This window comes from Phycodurus eques, chromosome 1, assembly GCF_024500275.1.
Source record: "Phycodurus eques isolate BA_2022a chromosome 1, UOR_Pequ_1.1, whole genome shotgun sequence".
Lineage (NCBI taxonomy): Eukaryota > Metazoa > Chordata > Actinopteri > Syngnathiformes > Syngnathidae > Phycodurus > Phycodurus eques.
The window spans coordinates 37,222,136-37,239,667 of NC_084525.1; the positions used below are offsets into that span (position 1 = coordinate 37,222,136).

The 17,532-nt window shown below is 40.3% G+C and overlaps 1 protein-coding gene across 1 annotated transcript in view; it reads right to left on the bottom strand.

The window, feature by feature from the left end:
* mgat5 (alpha-1,6-mannosylglycoprotein 6-beta-N-acetylglucosaminyltransferase) overlaps positions 1–17,532 on the bottom strand; it is a 122,288-nt gene that overhangs the window by 17,794 nt on the left and 86,962 nt on the right. The window lies entirely within an intron of this gene.

Consider the following 17,532-nt stretch of genomic DNA (forward strand, 5'->3'; position numbering starts at 1 on the left):
TACAAGTACTGAGTAACTAGTGAGTATTTTTTATTTATTGTTTTAATCAGAGCATGAATCTCCAATAAAACATCCATCCATCCATCCATCCATCCACCCACCCATCCATTTTCTGAGCCGTTTCTCCTCACAAGGGTCGCGGGCCTATCCTACAAAAACAAGAAGAAGGCTGCTGTGGATATAAAAAGTATACACTCCCTCTTTCAAATGCCAGGTTTTTGAGTTGTACAAGAATTCTGACCAACATCAATCATTTTCAAACTTTTTCCACCATTAATGTGAACTATAATTTGTGCAACTCAACTGATTTATTCGTTTTTAAAAATCTTTTTGAGAGGGGAGGTGAAAATAAACAACTGAAATAAACTTGAAGTGATTGACTTGGACTTGACGTTTAACTTGCTGCCTTCTTGGCCAGGTCACCATTCCAAAAAGAGATGTTTTGATTTAACTGGTCTTTTTACATAAAATATATAAACATAAATGTGATTGCACAAGGATGCAGTCCCTCTTATAACGGGTATGTGGCTGTGTTCAGAAGTAACAATGGGAGTCCACACACACCTGCCATCATTTCAATTTTGTATGTTGGGGAAAAAAAGAAACGTGCATACAGAAACATTATTTGCTTTATGTACTAAAATGACTGAATGAAGAAGCTGTTTACTGACCAGACTTATTGACAGTGTGTGTGTGTGTGTGTGTGTGTGACTGAGAGAGAGAGAGAGCGAGAGAGAGCAAGAAGCATGTTTTACTGTTTTACAGTTGTGACAATGAAATAGTGCTAATGTTGCCATACGCACAGCAAAAACAACAGCAAAAACATCTGCAACTTACTGCAAGGTGTTTTCTCAAGTTAGAAGTGGGTTGAAATATCAAAGTTTGGGCAGTAAAAAAACTATGCTGCATGTTGTTTTTTGTAGTCTGTAATGAATGACATGAGTCGCACACAGCTATCACAACTCACTTTGATTGGCCTGCAAAGCCCAATAGAAGATTGTGTGTGGACATGTGACTTTCTTGTGTTGTTTGTTTAGTGAACTTAAATCGAAAATCACTGTGGTGATCACGGCGGATTGGAGCAATGCCGACCGATGTGGAAGTTGAAAACGAAAGTCTAAAAACAGATTGCGCATGCAATTATTGATAAATGAAAGTTGCGAACAGCATGTACACAGTGCTGTAAAAAAGTATTGGCCTCCTTCTCAAATTCTTATTTTTTTGCATAGCTTCCACACTTGAATGTTTAAGATCATAAAAATCAAATGTAAATATCAGACAAATATAACCCAAGTGAACTTAAAATGCTGTTTTTAAATGGTGATTTCATTTATTCAGGAAAAAAAACAACAATTCAGTTACCTCGGCCTGTGTGAAAAAGTAATTACCCCCTTGTTAATTAATGAATTAATTGTAGCTTATCACAATTTTTGGCTAATTCTCACTGATCACAACCAAGCCTGATTACCTCCAGACCACTTCAATCAAGAAATCACATCAACAGAAGCTGTCCCGACCAAATAAAGTGGGACAAAAGCTGCAGCAAAATTACACGATCTAAAGAAATTCCAAAACAGTATTTGACATGTATCTGGAAAGGGTTACAAAAGCCATTTCTAAAGCTTTAGGATTCAAGCAACCATAGGGCGAACAATTATCCTCACATGGAGAAAACCTGGAACAGTGATGAACCGTCCCAGGAGTGGCCGGCCTACAAAGATTACCCCAAGAGAACAGCAATGACTCATCCAGGAGGCCACAAAGGAACCCAGTACAACTTCTAAAGAACTGCAGGCCTCCCTTGCCTCAGTTAAGGTCAGTGTCCATGACACAACAATGAGGAAGAGACTGGGCAAAAATGGTATCCATGGGAGAGTTCAAGGCGAAAACCACTGCTGACCAAAAACAACATAATGGCTTGTCTTTTGAGGGGGGAAAAATAATGATTCCCAAGACTTGGGAGAGTATTTATGGACTGACGAGATTAAATTTTAGCTTTTTGGAAGGTGTGTGTTTCGTTACATCTGGTGTTAATGGAGCACAGCATTTCAGAAAAAGAACATCACACCAACTGTCAAACATGGTGGTGGTACTGTGATGGACTGCTTTGCTCCTTCAGGACCTGGACCACTTGCTGTGATTGATGGAACCATGAATTCTGATCTTTAACAGAAAATCCTGAAGGAGAATGTTCATCCATCAGTTTGTGACCTCAAGCTGAAGCGCACTTGGGTTCTGCAGCAGGATAACGATCCAAAACACATCAGCAAGTCAACTTCTGAATGTCTTATAAAAAGAAAAAGAAGGTTTTGGAGTGGCCTAGTCCAGACTTGAATCTGTTTGAAATGCAGTGGTGTGACCTTAAAAAGGTCATTAATGCTCGAAAACCTTACATTTTTGCAGAATTCAAACAATTCAAAAGGAAGAGTGGGCAAAAATATCAACACAATGATGTGAAAGACTCATTGTCAGTTATAGAAAACACTTGATTTCAGTTATTGCTGCTTAGGATGGCCCAACCAGTTATTAGGTTTAGGGGGCCATTACTTTTTCCACACAGGGCCAGGTAACTTTCAATATTTTTTTCCCTTAATAAATGAAATCATTTAAAAACAGCATTTTATGTTCACTTGGGCTATATTTGTCTGATATTTACATTTGTTGGATGATCTTAAACAAGATGGGTAAACTATACAAAAATTTAAGAATTTGAGAAGGGGGTGAAAACTTTAGATAAGATAGACTATTGTTACGCAGTAAAAGTACTGTTTCTTCTTAACATATTAAATACTCAAGTAAAAGTAAAAGGTGTGCTTTATTAAAACTACTCGGACAAGTACAACATATCCAAAATATTACTTGAGTAAATGTGTGTTCCTACCCACCTCTGAATAGAACTTCTCACTACTTTTATAAAGGTTGCAGATTTAAGTGTTTTACCAGGTAGATGGCTATGCTAAGTGTATCTTCCTTCAGGCACAAGGTGTACAAAAACACTTCCCCCTTGCTTAATATTCAAATCAGTATGCATTCTTGCTCTGCTGTCAAATGAAGCAACTCTTAAGAAGAAAACTTGCTTCATCATAATGCTCGCTTTGACTCTGCTCATGCTCAAAATACATTCAACGTCAAAGGGACTTCGGATCAGCTTGGGATCTGAAATAATTTCTGATGACTCTCTCTGGGAGTTTGGGACTTATCAGTAAGGAGATAATTCAATGGCAGAGGGAATCTCATTTCCCTAAGACACTCACCACCTCTGCGGTGACACCACAGTGATGAGTCGGAAACATGGCATGGGAGCTATTATTTCCAGTTCATTGATTTACTCATTTTACAAGGACACAAAAGAAGAATAAAGGCAGTAAACACTTGACAGTGCAAAAACGTTGAGTCACGTGTTGCGAGACCATGACTAGGCCTGTCACGATAATTACTATATCGATTTATCATTTGATAAATAAAATGGACACCATAGATTTTCCAGACTCGATAAATCACACAGTGAGCCAACGGCGAGTTGGAGGGCTGTGTCATTAGCTGCTAGTGGACTTGTGGAACGCCAGCTGACCACTGTTGGCTCCGAACAATACTCCACAGCCTTGCTCCATGTGCAGCGCATAACACACAACAGAGACACTTAAGGGAAAGAGAACTGTATATTATGTTCGCTAGCCTGGAAGCTAATGAGCTAGCAAGCTAAGGAAAGAAACAGCTAGCGCCACCGCGGCAACGTCGTTTGAAATGTCAACACCTTGTGCTAGTCCTCAATTAACATACACGGGGAAGTTAACTGTTTATGAAGCATAACCTCACCTCATTCAGCCAGTATTTGACTACAGCGAATGTATTTGACTGACAGGTGAAGGGCTCATCTCCAGCACCTTCAGCAGACCAACCACACAGTCCTGCAGCTTGATTGCTAATTTTTTTTATTATTATTTGTTTTATTTTTTTATTATTTCAGAGGCATTAAAAAAACAACGATATTCTTGTTTATCGTGATAGTTTATTGGAAAATATACTGTCCTAAAAAATGTGTTCTCGTGACAGGCCTAACTTTGGCTTTAATAAAAAGCAGGAACGTCAAGTGTCCCTTCAAAACCAAACATGAATCCTTCGACCCAACATATACACTTAACTTGGAGGACAAATCAAACAAAATAAGCAAACAGAGATCCCAGTGTGGCAGAGGTACACGAGTGATCACTCACTCATTTGCAGCCCAACAAAGACCAAATGAATGCTCGCCTCGGGTAGGGTAATTTTGGGGCAATATAAGCAAACATCTAGCAACATTTTGGTCGTAAAGGAATGTCTAAATACAGCTGCTGAGACGTTCTTGAAGGTAAATGTTTTTTTTTTTTTTACTTTAAATGTACATCTATATGTTCTGATTTACTGTACTTTTTCCTGTTCAGTGTTACTTCACATTTAGGCCTGATATGCCTGTGGTCCTTAACATAAAACATTTGTGAGTCTATCTTTTTGTGAGTTGCAGGCGTCCAAATATAATTAGTATTGAAATATAGGCCTGACGTGTTAGTACCAGTTTACTCACTATTTAAGTTAGTTTTCTTTGTGTTTAAATGTGAACTGTTTTAAGAGTTACGATTTGTGTTTAGGCGGCACGGTGGACGACTGGTTAGAGCGTCGGCCTCACAGTTCTGAGGACCCGGGTTCAATCCCCGGCCCCGCCTGTGTGGAGTTTGCATGTTCTCCCCCGTGGCTGCGTGGGTTTTCTCCGGGCACTCCGGTTTCCTCCCACATCCCAAAAACATGCATTAATTGGAGACTCTAAATTGCCCGTAGGTGTGACTGTGAGTGCGAATGGTTGTTTGTTCGTATGTGCCCTGCGATTGGCTGACAACCAGTTCAGGGTGTACCCCACCTCCTGCCCGATGACAGCTGGGATAGCCTCCAGCACGCCCGCGACCCTAGTGAGGAGAAGCGGCTCAGAAAATGGATGGACGGATGGATGGATTTGTGTTGAAAAAGCACTTTTTATTTCTGTGTTTTTGGGAATATTTTAATGTTCATGCATTGTTGTATTAGTAGGATCTAAATAGCTTAATTTATGGTACAGACAGATATTAGCATTTTCATTGAAAACAAAACATCCTATTAGCAAAACCACAATTACATGGTGAGAAAAGGAAAAGGATACGTGCCATTTTGATTTTGTTTGACAGATCAGCTATACAAATCGAAACATTTTTAGGTTCGGACCTCGGCCCAGAGAAAACCTTTGCAACCGGACCCCTCTAAATTTAATTGAACATCCCTACTGTAGTGTATGTGCGTGTGGGAGGTATCCACATCATCCACATTAACCGTCTGTTAACAGACTGTAACTGACAGTGTATATACAGTGGGTACATTTTTCACTCTGTTATATTGCAGCCGTTTGTTAAAATCATTTAAGCTCATTTTTTCCTCAATGTACACACAGCCCCCCATATTGACAGAAAAAAAAAAACTTAATTGTTGAAATTTCTGCTGATTTATTAAAAACGAAAAACTGAAATATCACACAGCCATAAGTATTCAGACACTTTGCTCTGACACTCATATTTAACTCGGGTGCTGTCCATTTCTTCTGACCGTCCTTGGGATGGTTCTACACCTTCATTGGAGTCCAGCTGTGTTTGATTATACTGATTTCACTTGATTAGGAAAGGCAAAGTTTGCATGTTCCCCCGTGCCTGCGTGGGTTTTCTCCGGGCACTCCGGTTTCCTCCCACATCCCAAAAACATGCATTAATTGGAGACTCTAAATTGCCTGTAGGCATGACTATGAGTGTGAATGGCTGTTTGTTTCTATGTGCCCTGCGATTGGCTTGCAACCAGTTCAGGGTGTACCCTGCCTCCTGCCCTATGACAGCTGGGATAGGCTCCAGCATGCCCGCGACCCTAGTGAGGAGAAGCGGCTCAGAAAATGGATGGATGGATGGATAGGAAAGGCACACACCTGTCTATGTAAGACCTTACAGCTCACAGTGCATGTCAGAGCAAATGAAAATCATGAGGTCAAAGGAACTGCCTGAAGAGCTCAGAGACATAATTGTGGCAAGGCACAGATCTGGCCAAGGTTACAAAAAAAATTCTGCTGCATTTAAGGTTCCTAAGAGCACAGTGCCCTCCATAATCGTGGCATGCAAGACATTTGGGATGATCAGAACCCTTCCTAGAGCTGGCCGTCCGGCCAAACTGAGCAATCGGGGGAGAAGAACCTTGGTGAGAGAGGTAAAGAAGAACCCAATGATCACTGTGGCTGAGCTCCATAGACTGTTTTTGAATGGCCCAGCCAGAGCCCTGACTTAAACCCAATTAAGCTTTTCTGGAAAGACCTGAAAATGGCTGCTCACCAACGTTCACCATCCAACCTGACAGAACTGGAGAGGATCTGCAAGGAAGAATGGCAGATAATGCCCAAATCCAGGTGTGAAAAACTTGTTGCATCATTCCCAAAAAGACTCATGGCTGTATTAGCTCAAAAGGATGCTTCTACTAAATACTGAGCAAAGGGTCTGAATACTTATGGCTGTCTGATATTTCAGTTTTTCTTTTTTAATAAATCTGCAAAAATTTTAACAATTCTGTTTTTGGCAAATGGCTGCAATATAAAAAAAGAGTGAATAATTTCAAGGGGTCTGAATACTTTCCGTACCCACTGTATGTGAGGAGCGGGTAATGAGCGCCAAGACTAGTTATAAAAAAAGTATTTAAGATTGGGGAGCTGCCACAGAAAAGTCCAGGTGCGACTGTATCGGTACTGCAATAGACCAACTAGTCGGTCCCACAGAGCACATATCTTAAGCTTATGGTTCATGTGGTGAAAGCATACTATCGTAGTCACTGAATACAGTAATTATTTTAGACATTGGTGAGGAATCTGGACTCTTTCTGTACAAGAAAGAGTCAAGCACTTGCTATCCTCCTTCCTCAAATGTCCATCGGAACATTGACACTCATCTGCAACATTTAGAAAAAAAAAAGGATTAATGTTCAGATTAACTCATTTCCCATTCATAAACCAAGGGATGAGCCACACCGTTGTCTGTTTATGCGGCTGTGAGAGGTGAGCGTGTGGGCTGACTGCCTGGGCTGCTCTTCACGTGCCAACTCTATTGCGTGTGTATGTCCCTGTAAGCTCAGTGTAAATCATCTTTCTCCACTATGTCCTCTGATCTGCTGCCAAAGGCCTGAAGCTCTCCTTTGTTCTCCCCTTGCATCCTGCTTATTTTCACCTCTTATGCTCCTTCTGCCTTATCAGACGTTTAATTAGGAAACTAAATTGGTTGAAACAGGGATGGAGAACATCTGTCTCTATAATGACTGGATAAGTTGGGTGCAGACATTTGGTAAGCATAATTATTTGTTAAAAAAACATTTTTAAAGTTACAGTTAAAAAGAGTTTAAGAAATACTGTATATAACTGCACACGCAGACTCGAGATGTCTTTGGAACGCTTTTCTGCATTAGTTGGAATCTCACTGTGCTTCTGTATTCCCGGAAAAAAAGTCAGTTTATTAGGGCTCCGGTGTGAGTGGTTGAGTGGTGAGAGACAAAAGTGTCAGTGAAAGCCAAGCGGCCAAGCATCTCTCTTGTGCTTCCTCTCCAAATACTTCAAGTGGGTTGCCATAGAAACTGCTCTATCCAGTTGGTCACACTGCAAATTCATTACATCTTAACAAGATTTATTGTCTTAAATCTAGTCAAATTATCTTCTCCATCTTGTTTTCAGCGTTAAATTCTAACACATTACTTTGTAAGATTATTACACTTATTTCAAGTAAATATCACTTTTTGTTCTTATTTAGTCCATATATCTAAAGGTTGGTCATTATATCAAGCAAAAACAGTTTTCATATAGTGTTTTGAACAATAACCTTCCTTTCTTAAATTACGATTTCTGACATTTACTTTCCCCCCTTAAAACAAGGGACCCCCATATGACTTGAGTAAATTAGGATAATTGAAATAGTTCAGCTTAAATTTCCCCCCAAAAAATGGACATCTGATATTTAAACATGTATTATGTAATTGTTTCTGTTAACACAATCAACACAGTCAGTAATACACCAATTAATGAAAGAGGTGAGTTGAAGCTACAGTGGATATAAAATGTTTACACACCCCTGTTCAAATGGCAGATTTGTGATACACAAAAATGAGACCAAGGTAAATTATTTAAAAACCTTTTTTCCACAATTAGTTAATCTAAGTTGTTCCTGTAACTTAAGCGAAAAAAAAACTATTTTAGAGAGGGATGTAAAAAAATAAACAACTGAGAGCATGGTTCCAGAAGTGCAGATGCCGTCTTTTTCATGAGGATGAAGGTGTGTTCAGAATTAAGCAATTACATTCAGTAATGTTACACTGAAGTCACCACACAACTTCCACAATTTAAAGTGCCTCTGATTGACCCAAACATTGCAAGTTTGTTTTTAATATAAAAGGACGGTGCGGTTTCTTTTTCCTTTCTCACTACCTAACTGTAGATGCCAATCTTTAATTTCATTGGATGACGGCAATATTTTTATTTTTAATTTTATTGGATGATGCAAGTGAAATAGAAACCGTGAAGAAAAAAAAATGCTTAAAGGGGCTCAAAGCAGTCAGTTATATTTATCAGTGTTTTGTTTCTGAATACATTAAATACGTATGTTTGAAGTATATAACAATATAGGGCTGAATTGTTGCGACATAGCTCAAGCATCTTTTTCACCATTAGAATTTTCCCGATTTTGTGGATACAGCCCCATGAGCGTATACTTTCTAGCGCATAGACGTCAAACTCAAGGCCCGGGGGCCAGATCTGGCCCACCACATCATTTTATTTTTGGTTTCACAGTCATAACAGCCCTATGATGGAAACCGTAACTACAATGTAGCCCTCGACAAAGATAAGTCTGACACCCCTGTTCTTCCATCCCCCACTGTATAAAAGTGACATCATTTCGTTTAGCTCCTCAGTTGAGTGTTAGCTGTGCTTAGCTTCCATAATAAGGCCCATTTACCACTCCAGCGTGCAGTTAGCAAGCTAACGATGGCTACACCATGAAAATGCGACTTCGCTGAATGCCTCAATTTACACGACAGCGCGGTGATGTATTTTTAAGCCACCAAAAAATTCTAAAATAAAAAAGTGATGGAATTACTTTGTAAAGACACATGCGGATGGCGAGCTGAACACCACAAGTCAACTGTGCAGTGCACATTTTACGATGGAGAGTTTTGTAAACTTTCACCAGAGACAACATGGCTTTGTGGGTAACTTGATACTAGTGAATAAAAAAGCAATGGATTGACTTTTGGAAGACAAACGGGGATGGCGAGCAGCAGACAAACAAGTGTAAAAAACTAGATTAACAACTGTAATAAAAATCTGCAATGTAGCGAGACAGCGAAGCAAGAACTGTGATATCGCGTAGGATATTAGCTGTATTCTGTGATGATAAGTTGCAGGGACTCATTGTTCCAGGGCTGAGACTCATTGTTTCCAGACGTATATCCTGGGACTCATAATCTCAAGTGTGTGTGTGTGTATATATATCTATATATCATTGAATAACTGACTTTGACTATTTGACTATCAAAATATAGTCAGCTAAAAAAAACTTTCGTCTGCCTCACCCGAATATTCCCGATGATTTCCCCCCCCCCCCTCACAGGCATATGACACCCACCTGAGATTTGGAACAGTTTAAACCCAATCCTGAATATAATTTGTCTTAAAATATTATCCTGCCGATGCCTTTTACTTTCAACCTTAGAGCAGGAAATCATTTGCCCTACTTTCAATTTTTCAAATAACCATTTGGAAATGAAAATCCTGTCACATGAACTCCCTCAATATGGATGACGTGAAGGAGAGCCCAATTTAAAAGATAGCAGGAGGGAAACAAAGCTAGCCAGTCGGCTAGTTATCAGTCGGCCTCAAAATGGCCCTTTAATTAAAAGCAGGAGGTAATGAACACGCTTGGGAGTGTGCTTAACAGCTAATGCCTCTTGCTGTGAAATGATGGGTCTCCCTGGTCTGCCTTTTGAAAGCTTCAGTGAATGGAATACTTGTGTGAAAGTAAGGGACCAAAGCAGCACATAAACTAGTTACCTCTATTGAGTTACAGTGCTGTGAAAAAGGATTAGCCCCTTTCTCAAATTTAAAAGGTCTCCCCACTTTTATGTTTAATATCATAAAAAAAATTTAATAGACAAAGATAACCCAAACAAACATAAAATGCAGATGTCACGGAGCTCAGCACACACTGCAGCCCGCATTTGGAGTCGCTGTTTTTGAACTGTAAGCCATTCTACTCGCCGCGTGAGTTCGCATCATTCATCCTTGCTGGGGCGTACATCCCGCCTCAAGCTAACACGAACGCCGCACTGCTAATGCTCGCCGAACAAGTGAACGAAATTGATAAAAAACACCCGGACTCACCCCTCATTATTCTCGGGGACATTAACAAAGCTAAACTCAACCACGAACTCCCTAAATACAAGCAGCACATCAACTGTCCTACCAGGGAAAATAACATTTTGGACCACTGCTATACTACGCTAAAAAATGCATACCGTGCTATACCTCGTGCAGCCCTGGGCTCGTCTGATCACTGCTTAATTCACTTAATACCGACATACAGGCAAGACCTTAAATGCGCGAAGCCTACAGTGAAAACAGTGAAAAAGTAGACCACTGAAGCAAAGATGGAACTTCAAAGCTGTTTAGACTGCACAGACTGGAGTGACTTTGAAAATTCAGCTGGCAGCCTGGATGAATATACCGACACCGTCGCATCAAAACAAACTCCGACTGCAACGGACAATCAAAACTGCTGAAAGGATTGTCGGTACCCCCCTACCCGCCCTTGAGGACTTGCACGCTGCCAGAACTGTGCAAAATCCTCTCGGACCCTCCACATCTCGGTCACCGGCTCTTCCAGTTCCTTCCCTCAGGTAGGCGCTACCGATCAATGCAAACTAGAACTCGCAGACATTCCAACAGCTTCTTCCCTCTTGTGATCAACTTCTTAAACACCTAACCTACAATTCCATTACAACATGCTGGCAATTTTTTGACTTGAGTTCGTTGTCACATTGCTGTGGGGCCAATTATATATTACTCATGCACTCACTGTAGTAGTCTCGCCATGCTGCACTATTTGCATATCTGTTGTTGACCAATACTGGCCACTCATGCCAGAGTAGCATCTGCTCCATTTGCACACTGATTGAGGAGTATCTGCAACATTTGCACAATCAACATTGTCCCAGATTATCGCGCTACTCATCACTTTAAACTGCATACACTCCTTGAAGTCTCGGCGCCCTTTGCACAATGTTCATTGCACCGGACTATTGCAATATTAGTCATTCGAACTGCTGTAAGTGCAAGAGGACTTTGCATCTTTTGCACAATTGTCCAAAAAAAAATAAAAAAATTTAAAAAATGTACCGGCATTACCATATAACTATTAACCCTTTATTGCTCAGTGACTGTTTTTTGTCAATGTCTTTATGTCTGAAAAGTGTTCTCTGTCAATTGACTGTCTGTTGTCGTACTAGAGCGGCTCCAACTACCGGAGACAAATTCCTTGTGTGTTTTTTGGACATACTTGGCAAATAAAGATGATTCTGATAAAGATGATTCTGATTTTAGCCTTGTGCTTCGGGTCATTGTCCTGTTGGAAGGTGAACCTTCGGCCCAGTCTAAGGTCCTGAGCACTTTGGAGAAGGTTTCCGTCCAGGATATCCCTGTACTTGGCCACATTCACCTTTCCTTCAATTGCAACCAGTCTTCGTGTCCCTGCACCTGAAAAACACCCCCACAGCATGATGCTGCCACCACCATGCTTCACTGTTAGGACTGTATTGGACAGATGATGAGCAGTGCCTGGTTTTCCCCAAATATACTGCTTAGAATTAAGGCCAAAAAGTGATATCTTGGTCTCATCAGACCAGAGAATCTTATTTCGCACCATCTTGGAGTCTTTCAGGTGTCTTTTTTAGCAAGCTCCATCCAGGCTTTCATGCGTCTTGCACTGAGGAGAGGCTTCCGTCGAGCCACTCAGCCATAAAGCCCCGACTGGTGGAGGACTGCAGTGATGGTTGACTTTCTAGAACTTTCTCCCATCTCCCGACTGGTCGACATAAATGTCTTCCATTTCAGGATTATGGAGGTGACAGTGCTCTTAGGAACCTTAAGTGCAGCATAATGTTTTTTGTAACCCTGGCCAGATCTGTGCCTCGCCACAATTCTGTCTCTGAGCTCTTCAGGCAGTTCCTTTGACCTCATGATTCTCATTTCCTCTGACATGCACTGCGAGCTGTAAGGTCTTATATAGACAGGTGTGTGGCTTTCCTCATCAAGTCCAATCAGTGTACACAAATACAGCTGGACTCCAATGAAGGTGTAGAACCATCTCAAGGATGATCAGAAGAAATGGAGAGCACCCAAGTTTAATATATGAGTGTCACAGCAAAGGGTCTGAATACTTATGGGTGTGTGATATTTCAGTTTTTCTTTTTTAATAAATCTGAAAAATTTCAACAATTCTATTTTTTTCTGTCAATATGGGGTGCTGTGTGTACATTAATGAGGGAAAAAATGAACTTAAATGATTTTAGCAAAGGCTGCAATATAACAAAGAGTACACAATTTAAGGGGGTCTTGAATACTGAGTTGGAAAATGTTGTTTACATACACACGTTAGTGCTAGCATTAACATTATGTTGCCTGCTTGCGAGCCGTATCGTAAACATACCTCAAGCTCTTCTTACATGGACAGCCCACTCCCGAGCACTGGTGATGAGACCACAATTTTCCTCTTTTTTGTTCTTTTTTTCGCCCAGCACAATACAATACATTTGCGCCATCCATTATTGTTAAGGTCGCCATGGTAACGGGTGCATCCGGTCACGTTGACCAGTGACACGTTTTTTTCTTTCTGCCTCTCCCACAGCGTTTAATTTGACATGATAAAGCCCAGTGATTAGAAAAGACGGGATACGGTGCTATCGGCATAAACATCGTGTAGTGTTGCCACTGTCTGACTGAAATACAACAAGATTTTATGGCAGTATCCTGACATAGTGCAATCGTGAAAGACCAAATTTGTCTTGCAGTCTGATCCAGGCATTATTCTGCTCCAGTAGAACTCAGGGAATTACTGAAAACAGTTAATCAAACCTAGCCTTTGATAATTTAAAAAAATTGATAATTTTTAAACTAAATTAAATGGACATAAGTATATGAATTAAGGATCTCCCCATCACATTTGTTTACACTTGAGTCCCAGTCACTTGATTTTGAGTATCTGCCCATACCGAATGCGATCCAATACCTTGGCAAGTTAAGAAAAATACAGAAAGCGCATCCAAATTGTCTCAATTGTCTTACATTTTATTTGAATAAAGGTATCTCAACATGATGTCTTTTTATATAGCTATAATCTAGTACAGTTGTGGTTCCAACCAACTAAACAAATCAAATATTTTTATAGCTTATCGATGGTGCAGCAGAAAATAAAGATACAATTACATTTACATATCCTGTCTTAAACTAAAATAAAAAAATATATATATATCAAAAATGCCATTAAGTGTAGAAACAATGAATTTCTAAAATGCCCAATTAATCGATCTGACAGTGCAACACTTTAGAAGTAAAACCCGGAAGAGCTGGATGAAGTGGCTGGTGAGAGGGAAGTCTGGGCGTCCCTGCTAAAGCTACTGCCCCCGTGACCCGACCTTGGCTAAGCGGTAGAAAATGGATGGATGCTAATAGATGGATGCTTTGATATGGGTCCTATTTTCTTTTGTCAATCAAGTCACCCCATAATAGCGAGGTTACATGTGGACTCCCATTTTTGGTTTATGTACATTATGAACAAATCGGTGCTGTACAACTGGTCTTACAGTTTCAGCTGGAATAAACGAGCATTTATCTGGAAACCCAGGACTTGTGTGGACATGGTTTTCTGCCTTGTGTTTTTTATGCCATGACACAAATCTGAAATATCACATTGTGTACGATCAAACTAAGCTATTGCTGTTCCATTTGGCAATATCTTTGTACCTCAGGGTTATTCTGTCTCTTTATGACCTTTAAAAAATACAAAAGAAAAATCTAATTTTTTTTAACCGATACCGATCAACTGAAAATTATTTGATTGGCTCTGATTTCCGATCATGTGATTGGATCGCGACAACTCTAATTTGAACAGAGTCATTACACCTTGAGAAGGTGAAAATGAGAGAAAATGTGAAGTTGATCTCCAACCTAGCCAATGCAACAGCTCACACTCTTGAGGGAAGGCCTTCTACAATAGTTTGAACTCACAGGTTTTCCAGAAGCATATGCTGTAAGATCAGACACTGATCCAAGAGTCCATGAGAGTCTGAGGGCGTACTCACACTAGACCATTCAAACCATGCTGAGTTTGAGATTCCTTGCTTCTCGTTTCTCTCACTCTTCTTTAAGCATTTGAGCTTCACTTTATTATACAATATTTTATTATGCTTATTTCCATTGTTGAAGGGAGTGGTCATCTTTAATAACTGACGACGAGCAAACGCATTAGTCATATGAGTAACTACATGAGCATGTTCCTGTACGTGACTGAACATGTCGCAGACATTAATGACAGGATTATTTTGAGTCGTTCTTTTATTTCTATTGTGCAAAGCGCTGGTTATTGTGAACAATTGTATATTGTGTGCCTGCGCATTACCCAGCGTGGTGTGGATGTTTTTTAATCTCTGGACTATTTGTCATCATTGCATTTATTTATAGAGTACAAGGTTGTGTTTTCATTAATTACTGACAAGGACCAATTGTGTTACATTAATTGAGTAAGTGATGTTTCCATTGTGAGTGTCAGTGTTAATTATATGATGCACACATGTGCCTGTACATGACTGAGCATGAAGTGGACTTATAAGTCATTGTATTTCTTGTTCAAGGTACAAGTCATCGTGAATATCTGTCTAGGAATACCTGTCAGGGTACGTATTACAGTAATTGCATGACACGTGTATGCCTACGCATGTGAATGACCAATCGTGCCGGGCCATGGCCCACCTATTCCAAATGTACCAGCAGAGAGGAAGTGCACTGATCAGAAGTATGCATCTAAGGACTCACACAAGCTAAACATACTTAAGTTGTCAACTGGGCTCGAGTAGTTAGTTGATCCCAAATGTGTTTGATGGTGTTGAGGCCTAGGGTCTCTGAAGTCCAAGTTAAGTTCTTCCACATTTAACTCTGACCAAATGTCCAAATTGTCTTGGTAAACTAGGACATTAAGATTTGGGCAAGAGAAATATTGGGCCTACCCCAATTAATGAATTTAGGTACTTTCTTCAAAAGGCATATATTAATTGTGGTTGACTGACTGATTTAAAGGGAGTTGTTGTGAAACAGTGTGTGTCAGCTAAAACCTCACCAAGGCAGGGGCAGTAAATCCTGCTGTCCATGGTATACCAAACAATGTGCAAATCTCTCCAAGTCTTCTAGTCAGTTTCCTTGAGGATACAGTAATCCCCTGGTGTCTGTGCTGCAGTGTGAGCATGCATTTGAATATATTACACTGGCGTAGGGAGGCTGATAAGCAGAATTGGACCTTTTCAAACCAGTAGTTCTCAACTGTTGTAAACCTGTGACTCCCATTTTCCCATTGTCGTGACCCACTTTAACAGAAGTAAAGAATGTGAATTGTTCAAAAAGACCCATTGAAAATTTTTTAAACCTCACAACACATGCTTACATGTTCAAAGCACCTTTGCGAGCCCCTTATTAACTCATTCCCTGCCAATGCCGTCCAAAGATGTCATTCAGAATCCATCTATTTCCTGCCAATGCCGTCTAAAGACGCCAATGGCGTTTTTTAACGGGGATGGGTCGGGGAGGGTCTTGTGCAGTTTGTGTGATCGTCAAGCCTCTGGATAACTGCAATGAGGAATGGCACCCTGTAGAGGGCAATAATGCCTCAGATTGAAGAAGAAGGAGGGGACAGGTCGACGGGGCGCAACAAACAATGAGAAGAGACAAACATAATGGCGTACGAGAGAGAAGACAAAATGAAAAAAAATCTTAAAAAAAAAAAAAGCAAGCTTTTGGTACTAGAAATGTATTGGGCCAAGTCAAGAAAAATATTCCTGCGACCGACAGGAATGACGCTTTAGATGCGGGGGAATAAAAGATGACGCTCCGAGCGCAATATGCCAGCCCATACATATGGCGAGATGCTCTCGGCGGCTTGCCAGCTGATTGTCTGCCAACCAGGATTTGAGTAAATGGGATCCGGAATCGTGATGAGTGAACTCAGTCTGGATAGCCAGCCAAGCTTTATCCCGAGCTTCCTCCGACGAAGACGGACGAAGTCCGACGAAGACGAAGTTGCAGCTCGCGTTAGCTACATTCAGCGAGCAAACACGCTCCTGTGGGAGGCCCATTTGTTCATCCATTTTTGTCTAATGTAAATTCTGTACATTGTTATACTTGTAAATAAATTGTTTCTGTCAAAAGTACTTCCTCAGTGTTGTTTTATGGTCAGATGTATGACATTTTTACAAAAGAAAAAAAAATATTGGTGTCCAAGTCATTGTTCTGGTTGATGTGTCTGCTTTCACAAAAAGGCTGTTTTAAAATTTTTTTTCTTCCAGAAACAGATTAGGCTGAAAGTAGCCTATATTTGATTGCTGATTACTAAAGAACGGTAAAAGCTAGAGACAAAAAAATTTTCTTCTGATGAAAGAAGAGAGTCTGATCTTTCATTTGGTGGGTTTGGTATTTACATAGTCATAGTACATAATATTCTTTGGGGCTTGAAAAATCAGTGAAATTGCTCGAAAATACCTGACAGTCTAGGGGTTCCCCGCTCAGAAAACAGCTGGCAGTGAAGAAACTGAGCAGTTCATGTACAAAAACAAATTAACAATTGCACAAAATAAAGCCACAGAATTTCACTCATCTTGGCGCTGATCTTTTTAAGAAAGTCAAAATGTTATTTTGCAAATAAAAGTCCGACCTGGGAAACACTGAATTTCTCACTGGACGGAGGGTCCTCAGTTTTTTGCTTACATACAGAATTTGCATGCAAGTCGGCTGTGCATAGTTTATCACTAATCTACACAAACAAAAATAATAAAGTCATTATTAGATTAGCTATTTGTATGAAAAGCACTTGATAAATATAAAATAATCCAAGGAAAAACTAAGTATTGCATCAACTGAGGGTTTCTTTTGCCACGTGACCACTTATTCCCACGCCACTGAGCAATCTAGCTGATTGTGCACCATTCATCACCACAAAACGTATGACGGCACCGTCGTGGACCCTATGTAATTTTTTACTACCTCTTCGCGACCCAGGCATTATGGGTCCGCAGCTAACTTTTAGGTCCCGACCCACCAGTTGTGAATAATTATTCTAAACCACATTGCTATTTTGTTCTCTCCAAGTTTTACCTGTGGTTGTCCCAACGAGTATACTGTTGATCAGGAAATTGGTTTCCCTAGGATTG